Below are 13,674 nucleotides of genomic sequence, written 5' to 3' on the forward strand. Positions count from 1 at the left end.
TTCTATCCATGGGACAAAAAGGACATAAAGAACTTTCAACTACTCTCTCTAAGGATCTTGTACTTTCAAAGGATTAACTTGAGATACAGGGCACTATTTTCTCCCTCCCTAATGAGATCAGTGCCTCAGGGTAAGCATAGATGCCTGAAACACTGAATGAGATTTATCTACAGATAAATTACACTAACCTTCCCCTTTAGAGCTTTCATTTGATGTCTCTTTCTTAAATAGAACTGCCTATCTTTGAAAAAAAATTTTAGTTTATTTTTAAACTCTCACATATCTGTACTTCTTGTTTAATGAGCAAATGCAAATACTTTTAATAAATTACTTAAGTTAATCCCTAAAGAAGTTATAACTATTTCTAGAAATTCTACCATGTTTATGTGTGTCCATGTGTGTGTAAATTAAGTTAAATGTTTTAAGATTTTTTTTTAAACAAAAATGGAGGCGGTATTTTTTAAAATTAAGTGAAATAAAGGAATTACTTTGGTCTGCCCAATGTTGGTAAATATCTCAGAAGAAGTTGTGTGATGTAGTCTCGGTGAACCCCTGGGATAAGATGATAGAAGCAGCATTGATTCAATGATAAGTATTATCATCATAAAATCAAGTGTTTCAAATTTAATTAATCCATTTGGAATGTGAGACAATATTATGCTATTTTAGGTATTCCCAAGAATTTCAGAGGGTATGACATATTGTCACATAAATAATTCTTCATTTTTCCTTGGAAGAATTTCCTCAAAGTCTTCATTACAATGTCAGGCATCAGGGAAGTAAGCTTTGGTGTTTCCAAGTGTAAAATCTTCCCAGAGAGTATAGAGAAGCTCACACCTGGGATGGGTATAAATGAAGGAAGCAGAGTGGATAAGTTAATCATTCATCCGTGGAAACATGGAGAGTATCCAGTTTTTGACTGCAGCAGGAATTTTTGTTGTTGTTGGAATATAATTGCTTTACACTCTTGTACCAGTTTTTGAGGTACACCAAAGTCAATCAGCTGTATTTATACACATATCCCCATATTCCCTCCCTCCCTCGACTCCCCCCACCCTCCCTGTCCCGGCCCTCTAAGGCATCATCCATCATCGAGTTGATCTCCCTTTGTTATACAGCAACTTCCCACTGGCTATCTATTTTACAGTTGGTAGTACATATATGTCTATGCTACTCTCTCACTTCGTCCCGGCTTCCCCTTCACCCCTCGCTGTGGGAATTTTATAAAAGAGATTAAGACAACTTAGTTTAATGTAATGCACCTGATTTATTTGGTACATATTTATTATAGCCTTGTATGAGGTAATATAAAAAGAGGGAAGAGATTGGAAAGTAAATGTGACTAAAAATACTGGGCTTGGCCAAAAAGTTCATTTGGGTTTTTTCCTAAGATACAGAAAAACATGAATGAACTTTTTGACCAACCCAAGATTTCTAGTGAGAGAGAGCCCTGTATCCAGAATTTCTGGTATTCCCATCTATGCTCAATCATTAGAGAGTTGATGACTCTTGGACTAGGGTGGGGTCAGTGGAAATCAAAAGAAGTGGAATTAATTAGAGCTGTATTTTAAAGGGAAACAAAAAAACCTCTTCATCAAAAGGTAAATAGAAAGTAGATATACAAATAATAACTTGTTTGCATAATATTGTTTACCGAAGTTTTAATATATACACTTTTGTTCTCTACAACCACCATATGAGATTTTTATTACTACTAGTATCTTTTCATCAATACATATGAAGGCTAAATTGTTATGTAATGTTTTCAGGAAAGTCCTTATAACCATATACTTTTTGATATTAAGTAGTTTCTTTAACATCATATTTACATTTTCATGCATTTATTCCTTCATTCAAAACAGCTTTTATGCACCATTCCCTATACTGCATGCTGGATATACAAAGACAGAAAGTCCATAAAGGGAGGTTACTATTTAGGAATGGGAAATAGACATCTAAACAAACATAGTGAAGCATTATAGATCCTTTGGTATAAGCAAATATAGGTTATAGTAGGAACAAAATTTTATGATGGAGAAGGTTAAATAATCTGAGAAAAAAGAATAATTTGATGTTAGCTTTTGAAAGATATGATTTAATATTAGTAGAAAATTAAAGAGGGTCTCTGATGTACAGGATTAAACATTTTGAAGTGAGGAAAGAGCTTTCACTTTGAATAGAGAATAAATCCACTCATTTCTTTGTCACCTCAAATGAGGTCTTGTCATTGATCTTTATTTGATCTCCATTATGGAATGGAAACTATCAGAATTTGCTTTTAAAGTGCATTTTAGTAGTCACTGGGGAATATGTTTTGGTGCTGATTCAGCCACCAATTTTGGTGTTAGCTACATCACTAGTCACAAAGGGAAATAATGGATGGTTCAGTACATAAATGTAGAAAACTCCAACACCATAAATGCAGATATGTATGTGGGAGAGGCATATTGATGCTTGTATATGTGCATGTATGTATGTGTGTGTGTGCCTGGTGTGTGCTTCTTATTGGATATTAGTGGGAACATGGTATAGGTTGATGGAAAAGTCTGTAGTTAGATAGAAAAAAACATGGAAGTTGACATCAAGAATATGGATCTAGATCCAAGTTTGCACTATCAGGAAGACTTTCCAAACTCATTAAACTTTTTGGATACTAATTTCCTCTTTCCATGATCTCTGTGGTGACTAAACTATCCAAAGCCCTACTAATATAAAGTCAAATAACTAAAGGTAACATTAGACTTTTCACTGTTTTTCATGTTAGTCTGTTTCTCTATTGTTTAACATTGTCCTTTTTGTTAATAGAAGCTCTTGTGAATACTTCATTTTTAAAAACATTCAGGAAACATTTAAGAAACAAAAACATAACATCATATAAGGAGTTTTAACATAATCAGCCTATAAGTAATCAATTTAAATTTGAACACTGCTTTTAAACCTATCTCATTCTACATGCACCTTGGATAAATAATTTAGCCTTTCCATTTTTTGGTTTTATCTTCGAAACCATAGCTACATTTATTGATCTCTTACTATGTGCTAAGGATTACTCCAGGAAATTTACATTTATTAACTAATTTACTTCTTAAAATTATCCTGATAGATAGATATCATTATCATTCTCACTTTATGAATGAGAAACTGGGAAGACAGAGGTTCAGGATCTTAGCCAGGGTTACATAACTATCTTATGGTGAGGTCCAAAAGAAAGGAAACATTTAATTTAGGGATAAATGTTTAAAATGTTGTAAATCACTCAGAGCCTCTAACACAGTGTGAAAGTTAGCAGTTGTAAGAGACTTCATGTACACACTGCTCAAATTCCTTTTTTTAATGAAATGAAATTTCCACAATGATGGGCTTCTTCTAGTCATCAATTACCACTGACATGGACAAATATATATATAATTAATGTAAGAGCTTCCTATAAAAATAAAGGTAGATGAATATTACATTGCATGAATGGCTCTATTACTTATTTTAGAAAATGCCTTCTGGGTAGTTTTAAAATTTGGTTTGTTGTGTTATGATTAAACATGATTGCTCTTATATATATACATACAAAACAGAGTTGTAACCTCTGCACAGATAATTAAAGTTAAGATATCCTTTCTTGAGGGCAGCCCCTAAATTATAATTGTGATGATTTAATTGAGCATCAGATATACTCATGATGCTCATAACATGAAGCAGGTGTGCAGCTGTTTTTCCTTTGTAATGTGTGCCCACCCAAATCCTCTCCTTTGCACCACTGTTTTAATGATTAAAAACTTGGTTTTTACTGTTTTTCTTATGTAGTCCAATTTACACCTGTGACCAATCTTTTTAATTATAGGGCACTCTACGGTCGACACAATTTTGTTCCATGTGACAATATTCATTATATCCCTGTGAAAAATTCCTAGCAAATGGCATTAACACAGATGCCAGGCAACATGGATAGTTAAAGTTGTCTATTCTTTGCTTTCAATTTTGAACATTCATATTAGGTAAGAGAATCATTTTGGGAAACAATAACTTACTTTTGTTGTAATGAAATCTTCGAGTTATAAAAATGCTCTGTTTATTCTGTTCCAGTTGTCATAAAATAAGATGCTTGTGTAGTGGAATGTTTATTGTTATTTACTGAAATGAGAAATAGCTGGGCGCATGAGTCAGATTATGGGAGCATAGGTGTACACTTGAAGTTTCAGAACAGCCAAAAATGAAATCCACTGCAACTAGCTTGGTATTTTCTTCTCCAGTTATAGGCTTACTCTGGATAGGTGCTAGATCAATAGGAGTACAAGTGGGTCCGTGTTTAATGGGTTAGAACTGTTTGTTTCATCTTCAGGATACTACTTCATTCCTTGCAGTAATTATGCTAGAATTCTCCTCTGTATGATGCTATGAAAGCTTTAATTCAAAAACTGATATAGAGGATGGCTTTAAGAAAAATAATAAATGAACTTATGACAAAATAATTTTTCATGTACTTTAAAGGTCAAGAATGATATGTATGACATATTCATTAGGCATTGATGATGTATTATGTATTACTTATAAGAGTATAATCTGGACACAATAGAGGCACAATACAATGAAAATATGATTAAGTAACCTTTTATAATTTATAGTCCAACCTGGGATACTTTGATTATAAAATAGGAATGATTATTTATCTTGAGAAAAGAAGCATAAACCAGGATTATCTTGGACCAGTTTGGGTATATACTCCTCTAATTATATGCAACTTTAAGATATATTTATCAAAAGCATGAGTGCTGCAAAATCTTATGCTGATAACTTTGAGTATTTTATTTCTGTATTTAAATGCAAAAATAATTACTTTAAAATTATGTACTGGTATTTATGGAGAGTTCAAATTCCTCTTGTTGTATCTCTTCAATTACTCTCTCATTGACATCTGTATGCAACATGGTGTACAAATTCTCAGGGCAGCCAGGGAGAGCCATTGGCTCCTGGGCTGTTCTCTGGGCATCAGGTGACCAACCTATGGTGGCTTCTCTCAGCTTACCCTTGCTTTCCTCTGTTGGCACCCACAGTAGTTTCTCTGATCTGAGCTCATTCTCAGGGATGGTGCCTGGAAGAGTGGGGATTTTTCTTGTACTTCAGATTGCAGTCTTCTCAGTACCCCTTTGTTACCATATCTGAAGGAAACACGGCTCAGGGCAATTTACCTCAGGTCCACCACCCAGGAAATGACTTTCTGATGAAGGAGTTCTACCATCCCAGGTATTCTTGGTTTCTCTTGCAATTTATCTGTGGTTTCTACCTAAGTATTTATTGTCTCACCCAATTTGGAATGAAAAACAGAAATAATAGTTTTCAGAAACAAGCTTGGAATTGAGTTTAAAAATCTGTTGAGCATACCAGTGGCTTATCTGAACTTTCAAGCCTGAGTTATAAAATGTGATTATGCAAAATAAGAAAGAAACAGTAGTACATCAACAGGTATGAATGTGTGACAGTAGCAAAATAATCATGTTTTTTCAGTTTTTCCTAACTAGAACTCTAAATATTTTCATTCATGTGGATATATTCTGTAAAATCAAAGTTGGAATTTCAGTCTGAATACAAAAATGTATTTATATAGATCATTAGAAGGAAAAAGACAATAATTTAACATATGTATAAAGGTAATTATGTTAAAACAAGAACACTCTGAAAAAATAACTAAATTGTACTGTAGTGATCATAGGAATTACTATTCATATTAACAAATCAATTTTTACTTTATTTAAGAAACAAATTCATATATTAATTCATCTATTAAATTTTTTAAGTAACATAGAGGAGATGTAGTTTAACATAAATTTGTAACAATAGTGATCTTTTAATGAGACCCTATGATGTTCTTTACACATTACAGTGTAGTATCTCTAATTGTTCTAATTGTACTAATTAGTGAGGTACAAATTGTAGTACCTCACTGCAATTCTAGGAATCATTTAGTAACCTCAGTTTGCACTTGGGGTTGGGGAATGAGAGAGAGAGAGAGAAAAGGATGGGAAAGGGGGAGGAGATGGGGAATGAGAGAAGCCATGTATTTTGCCTAAATTAACAAAATAGTTCTTAAGTGGCATTTCAGAGGTTCAAGTACAGGTTTATCTAATTTCAAACTTCTGAGTCCTTTTGTTTCTCTACTATCTCTTTGCTTCAATACATATAGACATTTACTAAATTTAAATTGTAATTTCAGATTCACATTTTATATAATGTGAAGTATGCCAATACCAAAAAGGCACCATCAGGAATGTGAATAGTGAAAATCAGACATCAAATGGCAATTAGTTCATTTCAATACAACCAGTGTGCTATTTGTGAGATGAGGCACAGCCAGCAAAACTGGCAAATATTAGCTATAAAACTAATGATTTCCATCTTGAAAATTTTAAAACAATTAGCTAATATTTTTGGCCACATCTTTCAAAAGAAATTTTCCTGATTCTTTCATTTTTACTTGTGACAGTAATTTTGATACTGATGGTAATGAGACCTTTGCTAGGAATCCATTAACAGAGTACAGTCATTAAAAATAACATTTTAAGGCACCATTCGGTAAGGCTTATACGTTGTATTCTCTGACATATTTTAGGAATCAAATATTTGCATATAAAGAACAACAAATGACAGTTATTTTACCTTCTTCCCCTTGAATCAACACTGAGTTCTAAAACACTGAATCATTTCTTCAAAATATGTGTTGTGTAGTATGCATAGCTGAATGTTACTAATAAATCATTAATAACATAGGAGTTGGACATCTGGGATACATGAGGCTTTTGTTATTTCATGGTATGTTTAAACAGAAGATGATATAAAAGAAAAACAGAATAATTCCTCAACATGATCTACTATTTCCATGCTTTAAAAAAAACATATACTTTCTTTTTTTTTTTTTTTTAATTTTTTTTCAAATCCAGGCAGCGCACACACCAGTTTATTTTGAAATGCAACACAGATCAGTATTTTATGAATACAACTTATTACTGCATTAATATTATCAGGTAAAAACAGCTTCCAAATGCATGCACAGAAAGTTAAGCATAGTCTTTGAACTCCTTATTTCTAAATATACAAAAAATACATTTAAATTATATAATTTTAGTGAATCAAAGACTTATAAAATTACAGTTTTGGTTTTCACAACATAGAAAAAATATAAAAATGACTATATATATGGTTGTATAAGTTTTTACCCGAATTTCAAAGGAGCAGTAGGTACCAATTTTGTCTTACAATGTTTTATCTGAAACAGAATTGAAAATAATTTGCAGATTATATCACATCAATGCCAACCTTTTATTATAAATGAATAACCAAAAACACGAGTGGAAGTGAGGGCACAGTCTCTTCACGTGCCTTATAAAAAAACCATATACTTTCAATAGTGAAGTTTTGGTTTTATAAATTTGCATGACTAGATCTAAAAGAATTAAAATTCTCCATCCCTCATATTTCCATTTCTAATCCAGAGTTAGATCCTACTGTGAAGATATTGTAAGAAACATTAATTTTTCATTTGGCACAGATTCTTTTTATATGTAATCTCTAGTCATTTGAGCATTTCCTGAAACATCTGGACACTTGGATGCTTAATGAAGATGGGCCAAAAGCCAGTAGGAAGAGTGTAATTATATAATGCACTTCATTTTGTGAAGTTATTGCATAGGAATTTATGCACACATATCTAAGATTCTATGCTCAAACAAAACATACTCAAGAGCTGAACAGTTAAACTGGGTTTGTGCAAACCCTTTAAATTATACTTGGTCTCAAATACTTAATTAAGGTAAATTGTAAGATTGAAATGAAGCCATTGGAATGAAAAAGACAGCTCATTAACTGATGTTACACTCAAGCCTATATAATTTTTTAAATGTGTGATTATTATTCTCCTAACATGAATAGTGTCTCATTAAATCCTATAGAATGCATCTTCCATGAATAGTAGTAGTTACATTAGTTCATTAGAACAGTGTTTTCTGATTGAAGGAAAAGAAAGGTTAATTAATTTCCTTTATGTGCTACACTGAACTTCAATTGTTATTCTTAGATATTTTAGAAATTTTCTTTGTAGCATGAATAGGATCCTCATTCACTAAAAAAGGGAACATGGAGAAGCAGGTTTGCGAAGAGAGACATAAGTGAAGTTCACCAATGGATAGGGTATAAAATTTTACTCCACTTGCAAGGTAACAAGTCAATCTGCCACAGATGGTGACAGAAGGCGTATGACTCCTGAAACAGAGACAGAAGAATCATTACCAACAGCAAAAGCAGTTACCAGGGTCAGCAAATTTGTCTCTGCTGTCTGACCCCCAATTCTGGCTGAGGAGCATGGAGGGACAGATGACACCTATACATGCAGTGGGTTGCCTTACAGGAGAGGGACCTAGGGTCAAGGGCCCATTCTTTTTTACAGCTTTACTGAGAATTAATTGACAAATAAAAATTGTAAATATTTATCATGTAATGTGATATTTTGACATGTGTATATATTGTGAAATGATTTCTAAAACAAGTTATTTAATACATCACCTCACATAGTGTTTTGTCTCTGTGTGTGTATGTGTGTAGTGAGACAATTTAAAATCTATTCTATTAGCAAATTTCAATTGTACAATCCAATATTATTAACTATAGTCATCATACACTAGATCTTCAGAACTTATTCATCCTGCATAACTGAAATTTTGTGTTCTTTGACCAGTATCTCTTCATTCCCCCTGTCCCCCCACCAGGCCCCTGGCAACCATCATTCCAACTATCCATTTCTATGAGTTTGATTCCACATCTAAGTGAGATCATGCAGTATTTATCTCTCTGTACCTGCTTTATTACACTTAGCATACTGCCCTCCAGTCCCTTGTCTCCTAGGAAAGAAACTGCAGTGCTCAGTAATTGGCTGGGAGGTGTGGCCTCTGATCAAGCACAGAGATGGATTCCCAAGCAGTCTCTGTCTCCCTAGGTCAGCTGCACTCACTGTAGTTGGGGGTCTGCAAGGTACATTCTCCTGGTGGCCACAGTCTCTTCCTAAAATAGATATTATATCAGTGCTGCTCCCTCCTAATGAATGGACACACATATTTCTTTAGGATTTTACATTGATATTTGATATTTAAATATCAGCTCCATCTTATGTAGCTATTATAAACTCATGGAACCTCTAATGATCAAATTTCTTGAAATTCTTATTGAAGCAAAAAAAAAAAATCTGTCCCCTTTAAAAATCCTGACAACATAAAAAATAAAATGTTTTAAATAATTTACTGTAAGTTTATAAAACATCTTATAGAAACACATTATTAGCATTTTTATTATAACAAAATAATCTGCTAATATGAATTAAAGATAGAATATAGTTTTGTATGTTTAGCTATGTTTACAAAGTGCTTCTCACAGCTTCTGTTACGTAGGTATTCAATATCTATTCGTTGACTAAAGGACTGAAAAATCCATGTGATTTTAGCTTTTTCTTCTTTTAAATCAATAAACTCATGGTTATGTATGTCAAGGATAAAGTACTATACTGTGGATAAACCAATTTTATGATATACAAATATAATTTTGATCATATTTACTTATATATTACTTATTAATCTGACATTTAAATCATGTTCTCTTTGTGATTTTTTTTCTTTTTTTGCTTTGCGTATTTTCACATATCCTTTTCCCATTTTAAGCAAGCATCTGGAGTTGTTTTTGTATCAATTATTGTAGATATATGGAGATAATTAAAAAGTTTTATTTATGTATTGATAAATTGCAGCCATCAATATAATATTATTTATAGCTGAATAAAATTGGGAGATTTTATAAGGCATTTTCTCTTTCCAAAATTATCTATGCTGCCCCAAGTCTCTCTGTTCATTGGATCAATGCCTTTTATTGCTTTAGGGAAAGAGTGGATATAGTCTAGGAAATAGAAGTCAGTTCAAACTCACAATAGCTTTTAAAAACTCAAAGGGAGAGCAGTGGCTTGAAACCAAACTCAACCCACTGAAACAGAAAATAGTTCTACTTTGAAATCTGAAAGATCTTAGAGTAAAATATCAAGTCAGAGCATGGATGTCTAGACACAGAATTTACTAATACTAATATATGTGAGATCTAACAATATATGTGAGATCTAACTTAGAGATTGTTTCCAACCCACCCCAAAGAAACCAGTCAAACTCTTGCCCATGCTAGGAGAGGAGGCTGAAGAATTTCAGAGACGAGATGGTTGTAAGGCCTACTCCTTTTTTATTACATGTAAGCTGAAAAACTGGAAAGCTGGGAATAAAGGCCCCAAGATAGTTTGGGGAATTTTAAAATGAAGATGGTTTCTGCCCTTCTACCCACTGGGAATTCTTTGACGAGAGTAATTGGAAGAGCACCCAGAACAACAATAGGATAGAATTCAGGAGAGGGCTTGAGATAGCCTTTCTGAGAGATGGCACTTCTACAGCCCTCCCTTGTCCCCTCAACCTCATAATCTGAGATGGTGTGAAGAACATCCAAAAGGTCCATGGGCCCCAAAGGGCTGAGAGGCTAGTGGTCTGCAAGAGATTTAGGATTTGAATGAGAAGGTCACAGGGTAAATGGATCTTCTATCTCCAGAGGTCTTGTGTTGAACATAGATAATAACAACAGCAGATGCTTGCAAGTGTCATAGGCCAAGCAGGTTGGACCACCTACATGGAAACCAATGAGTCTAAAGTACTTAATGTGAATTTGAAGCTTGGTCCCAAAATGCCAGTATGATGTGTAAACTCCTCTGCTAACCCACGTATGCAGGTGCCACCAGAAGAAAAGGCCAGAGGAAGGGGCATGAGGAAAAACACTGAAAGACTAAGTATTGATCCAGAAAAACTAAATTAATGTAAGAAAGATTAAGTTTACACTGGTAGTGGTGACACTTCCACGAATGGGCAAATTCATGCTTGTTCAGAAAGGAAAGTGTTATTGGGCTGAGTTCAGTTCAGAACAATAAAATCAGATATGTGCATATCTGAATTGTAATGATGCAGTTTAAACTCGCTTTGCAGGTTTAATCTTTCATTTACTTATATTTACTCTTTAATTTTGGCTCCTGGAGAATATGTCCTGAGTCTTAAATACCCAGTTTTTTTCTTCACTCTTCCTAATGTAGTGTATAATGACCAGAATATGTTTAATACATATTAAAGATTTAACCATTTGAATGGGTTAAAGAAAAACTCTTTGTCATGGTACTCTTCCTTTTCACCTGCTTTGAATATATAATATGAGCTTGAAGTTTTAGAGGAACTACTTGGCATTTTCTATTTCCTGAGAGATTTCACAGGTGTGGTGCTAGTTTGTTTATTTGAATTGGAGTGTGTGTGTGTGTGTGTGTGTGTGTATGGGAGAGGGCGCATGAAAAAATTTGGACTACTTTGAGTAGTGAGACATTATATCTTAAATTTTTTAGTCTTGTGTGATGTTTATGTGAATTTCTGTGAGTGTATATTTGCACTGAAATCTACTTACTAGCCCTAGAATTAGAGGAAATTGATATTTGTGACAATGGCAGTGACTTTGGTGGATGGAAGTGAATGTGGACTCCCAGAGGTTAGTGTGGGTTTGTAGGATACAGTGAAATTATGATAAGAATGAAATTGAAGAGATTTAAACTGTTCACAGTTTTCCAGGATGATATTAAGTGCTTGGTAAAACCATTAAGAGGACAAGACTATGAATGAAACTAAATGAGTTTTCTGAAATTGAAAATAACTGTAATTTCTATGCAGATATCAGGAAAACAGGTGTGTGTAAAATGGTTTTAAATTTCTTACCTCATGTCTTTAATTGCAAAAGACTAACTCTCTTACTAGAAGAAGTGTCAAGCAACTTCAAATCAGGTCAGATTGAATTTTTGGTCCTGTGTCTGTTTTGGACATCCATTTGTGTCAGGGATCCCCAAGAAAGAAACACTTATTAGCCTATTGTAAAAACCATAAAAAACTAAACAGAGGATGTTGCCCCACTAGCAGAGGAAAAGATATTGAACACCAAACAATGGCACAATCTAACATTCTGTAAGAAGAAAGAAGGAGGTGAACAGAAGGCCTTGGAAACCTGATATTGTCAAGGCTGAATGCTTTAGATTATTTGTGAATCAGAATGGATCAGGTCAGATGTCATATCACTTACTACATTGTGGGAAAAAGGTGTTGTTCTGGTATTAATATTGACTATTCTAACATAAGGTGGTAGTAGAAAAGGGGAAAAATTGATAGCAGGATCTTCAGTGAAGTGGACCCTGAATAAATAATTGCTGAAAAGAATATTTCAGTGCAAGCACAGCTGCCATTCCAAGCTTCTTCCAAATCCTGGGGTTACTTTTAGGTTGTCTAGAAAAAGGGGAGGTAGGGGATCAGCCAATGAGAAAGGGAAGCCAAGGAAAACTGAGGTGATTATAGAAACACCAGAAAATATCCTGGAGACAAATACGGATGAGCTAGTTCTTGACACAATATGTCATAAGCAGACTTGTATTCTGGGAAAAGCGAACAGAGGGCAAAGTCTTTCAAGAGTAGACATCCCAAAGATAATGTAAGCCTTCTCAGTAACCTCTAAAAGATGTACAAAATATAGGAATTATATATGCAAAAAAGTACTCAAGTACTCCAAGTACTAAACTCATTGAAATGCTGAAGACCATGGGGGATGATTTAAGCTATCCAAATCCCTTTATGAAAAAGGCTCATGCCAGAGAAAAACTTCAGCCCTTATCTCATAGGAATCTGTGGGATATGGGATAATGGTTCAGATGGAATGGAAGAGATTTAGGGCTCAGTGATATTACAGTTTGGTCAACAGTTAATGCTTTTTGGCTCCAAGCAATAAAAATGTAAAAGAACTGTGATCTAACTAGTTTTAAGCCCAGAAAAGTGGGTTAGGAAACCAAATGCAGGAAGAGCATATGTGGAGCTTGTGTTAGCGACAGGGGGTGTTATTTATGTTGACTCTTTTAAAAATCATAGCACTGATCACTACTGAGTTTTTCATGTTTATTTTTGTTTATTGTGTCTCTCTGCTTAATAGAAAATCTTAATGGATTGTTTATTGCTGCATCTCTAGCATCTAAAACAGTGGATGTATCGTATGTTGAATAAATACTTGAATATTTTGTGTATTAAATGAAAAAATGAATGGATGAATGAAATCCTTTTGCCAAGAGAAGGTGAAATTTGGTCTCTGACATGTCCTGTTTACACAGAGATGAAGGCAAGATATGACAGGCAAAGACAATATCCATTAGAATACTGAAAAGTTGAAAGTAGTTTAAAGAATAAAACTGATCAGCATTTTAGTAAATTGAGTGAAACAGCAAGTGCTTTGAGTGTTGGTGTTTAATACTGTCTTGAATGTGTGATTATAAAAGTTGAGTTTTTTTTTTAAGATATATGGTGTTCAGGACAGTAATGTGAAAAAATGATGAACATGACATACTTTTTCACTGACACTAGTAAAAACTTAGCTCCAGCTCTTTCTGTATATGCTTTTTATTAAACCAAACTTTCCCAACTAACAACTGAAAAACCATGACCCCTATCTTTCTCTACATCCCATGTAATGATGAATGCAACTTCAGTTCCCCATACTTTCTGAGAATTTTAACAATAAAAAATTCTCAGAACAAGGTGAATTTTGAGTTACCAT

This window comes from Hippopotamus amphibius, chromosome 2 (assembly GCF_030028045.1).
Source record: "Hippopotamus amphibius kiboko isolate mHipAmp2 chromosome 2, mHipAmp2.hap2, whole genome shotgun sequence".
Lineage (NCBI taxonomy): Eukaryota > Metazoa > Chordata > Mammalia > Artiodactyla > Hippopotamidae > Hippopotamus > Hippopotamus amphibius.